Source organism: Rhinopithecus bieti, unplaced genomic scaffold (genome assembly GCF_001698545.2).
Source record: "Rhinopithecus bieti isolate Rb0 unplaced genomic scaffold, ASM169854v2 scaffold_34310, whole genome shotgun sequence".
Lineage (NCBI taxonomy): Eukaryota > Metazoa > Chordata > Mammalia > Primates > Cercopithecidae > Rhinopithecus > Rhinopithecus bieti.
The window spans coordinates 901,202-905,026 of NW_016814622.1; positions in this window are offsets into that span (position 1 = coordinate 901,202).

Genomic DNA, 3,825 nt, shown 5'->3' on the forward strand with positions numbered 1-3,825 from the left:
AGGGAGGAGGAAGGAAGGGAGGAAGGAAGGAAGGAAGGAAGGAAGGAAGGAAGGAAGGAAGGAAGGAAGGAAAGAAGATATGTAGCAGAGACATGCAGGTAAACACCTAAGTGGTGTATTGTCACAGCGCAGTCCTCAATGTTGCCCAGCGAGTCTGTGGTGTCTTACTCCAGGACGGTCACAAGAGGGTGCCAAGAGCAAGCATTTCTGGCCCAGGGCCAGGCTTTCTGCTTCCAGCGGAGCACCCCAGCAGATGCCGATGCCGCCCGCCCTCACCTCCGTTCTTTTTTTCCATCTCACTTTATCACCCAGGCTGGAAAATGCAGTGGGGCAATCATGGCTCACGGTAGCCTCGACCTCCTGGGCTCAAGTGATCCTCCCAACTCGGCCTCCTGAGTAGCTGGAATTACCAGCTTGCACCACCACACCCAGATACTTTTTTTCATATTTTTTGTGGTCCCACTATATTGCCTAGGCTGGTCTTGAACTCCTAGGCTTAAGTGATCCTCCTACTTCAGCTACCCAAAGTGCTGAGATTATAGATATGAGCCACTGTGCCCAGCCTGTTCAAGCTTTGGAAGGTGTGCAGGCTGGGAAGCAGGGCTGGGAGAGGGTAACGATAGCCTCAGTGCAGCCAGAGGATGTCAGGGACAATACTCCTTCACTTAGTCCACCTCATGCCCTTACTGCATTGGCAGGGATAGGGAGGCCCAGAGAGGGTCAGGGGCTCCATAGACACACAGCAGACATTGGGCATGGCCAGGCACAGCTCCTGCCTCTGGATCTGCCAGTCTCCTGTGGAGAAAGGCCCATGGTGGTGGCAGGAGAGAGGGGGAGAAGCAGCATTTCCGAGGCTCGAGGCAAAAACGGGCCCTGAGGCCAACTGTGCAGCTCTGCTATGAGTTCCAGGCCTGTCCCTGCCCCAGCCTCCATGGCTTGGTGCCTCAAGGGGCTTCAGCACTTCCCGAGCACCCCATGCCCCATCGGGAGCAAGCCCTAGAAGCTGGGAGGCCCCTGCCCGCCAGCACTTTGGATGACAACTAACACCTTAGGTGATAGTTACCACTTGCACTAACAAGTTGGGAGAGCAATTTCTGCCCAAGTAGCAAGGGGGTGGGGTGGCCTTTTGGGGGATAGGGCAATGGAAAGGGAGCATGCCAGCTGACTTTCCTGACATGAGGGTGTCTGGGTCTTCAGAGGGTGCAGTTGCAGTCACAGTGATCAGGGTGTCAGGTGTCGGACCTACTCTGGCATTGGTGTGTGACACTAAGGCAGGCCCCTGTCCTTCTGGTCTGTGCTGTTGCCTGGAGTAGTGTACAGATGTGGGGAGCCCCTTCTCAGAACGTAGCTGACTGGGGTTCTTGCCTGCCTCAAACCCTCTCAGAGCTCCTTGCTGCCCCTCCATCAGGGATTGGCCTCTCTGCTGGGCATTCTCAGCCTTGCACAATCTCCACTACCTTCTTTTATCCAGTCCCACCTCCCTCTATGCCCACATCATCAGGTCTCCCGAGCTGCAGCCACAGTGCCCAGGTCAGGCCTCCACTCACCCTGCTGTGATGCCCCCTTGCCCATCCTCCTCCTGGAGAACTTGTGCAAAGAGCTCCATCCATCCCACATCCAGGAGAATCCAATTCACATTTTCACACAGACACTTCTCTGCCTGACCTGGTTCTCCGTTTTGGACCATTGGATCATGAATTTGGATTGGGTCTTATTTCTCTCAATGATCCCAGAATCTAGCATTGACATGGAGTCAAAAATGCTTAATATTAATATTTATTAATACATGAATGTTTTGTTTATGAATGAATGGGCAAAAGAATGATGAGAAGATGGATGGATGAATGGTGGGGATGGGTGGTGGTGAGATGAAATGAGAACGGTGGATTGATGTTTATGTATATGGATAATATAAGAATGTAACTTAAGGGTAATAGATGAACACATGGATGAGTTAATTATTAGGTGACTGACTGACTGGTGGGGGACGAATAACTGTCTGGGTGAGTGATAGTGGAAGAATGATGGACATAATGATGGAATGAGTATGTGGTAGGTAGAAGAATGTATGGATAATGATTGGATGGGCACTGGAAGCATGGTAGAGGGCAATCCTAGATGGTGGATGGATATAATATGATGGATGGTAGATGCATCTATGTAGTTGGTGACTGATTAAGTGATGAAGAATAGATAAATACACTGTAGATTGATAGATGGAAAATGGGTGGACATGGATGCTGAATTGATGGATTGATGGATACCACATGAATCCATACATAGTGGATATAAACTGCAGGCAATAAGTATTAATAGTAGATGGTGGATGCTTAGTGGGTAGATACATCATGGAAGTGTGGGTGGATGGTGGATAAATAGAAGTGGATGATTGTGATGGATCTATCCACAGAGAATGGATGGGCAGATGGGACAGAAATACCAATGAGTATAATGACTGATGGATGGATCATGAGATGGTGGACAAGTAAAGTAGTGGCCTCCTGGTGGCATGAATGGGGACTGGATTGGCCAAAATAAATGAATGATTGCTAGCTCGATGAATAATGGGTTGTGTGCTGTGGAGATATAGATAGATGGATGTGGATAGATAACAACTGGATGGAATCTGGATGATGAATGATGAATGGATGTTGAACGGATGGATGAAGGTTAAACAGCAGATGGCTACAACTTGGAAATGTGATGCATGAAAGGTGAATGTGGGTGGGTAGATGGAGAGGTGGTAAATGGATGCTTTAATGTATAGATGGAGGAAGATGGATACATAGCAAGTGGACAGTCAATGGATGTTGAATGAAGATGAATACTGAATGGAGAGTGAATAATGAATGTGGGGTGGTGACCAGATGGATGGTGGGTGGATTGTAATGGTGGATGGATAATGGTAAATAAATGCTCATTGCTCTCTTTCTACTCTGTCCTCAGCACCTAGAACAATGTTTGGCACATAGAAGGCAGCCAATATTTTTTTTCTAGAATGGGTGAATATGAATGGATGCTAAACGGTACTTGGATGGATTTTGGATGGATAGTGAATTTTGGCTGGATGATGGGTGGATAGATAGAGGATGTTGTGAGATGGACAATGAATGAATAGGTATGTGGTGGATGTGGATAAGAGATGGTGATGGTAGTCTGGGTTTGGTGGCTCACGCCTATAATCCCAGCACTTTGGGAAGCCATGGAGGGTGGATCACCTGAGGTCAGTAGATAGAGATCAGCCTGACCAACATGGTGAAATCCCGTATCTACTAAAAATACAAAAATTAGCTGGGTGTGGTAGCAGCCACCTATAATCTCAGTTACTTGGGAGGCTGAGGTAGAAGAATTGCTTGAACCCAGAGGCAAAGTCTGCAGTGAGCCGAGACTGGGCCATTGCAATCCAGCCTGGGTGACAGAGCGAGACTCTGCCTCAAACAAACAAACAAACAAACAAACAAACACGAAAAAAGAGATGGTGATGGTAGATGGTTGGTGGATGGATACAGGAATACAGTTCATAGAAATATGAATGCATAGCAAATGGTGAAAGATTGGTGGCTGAATTGTAGATGGATGAATGGTAGCTGATTTGATGGAGGTTAATGGATAAGTTGGGATAAATGAATAGTAAATAGATTGATGATTCAGAATTAGATATGTGGATGGAGATGTGAATGGTAGATGGATGTGTTAAATATCTGATGGAAAGCTGTTACACAGTGAGTGATGGATGGATAGGTGGTGGATGGATGGTTGGTGAATGAATGTTGGATCGATGGGTATTTAGTGGTGTACTGATGCTTGGTAAATGATGGGTGCAGC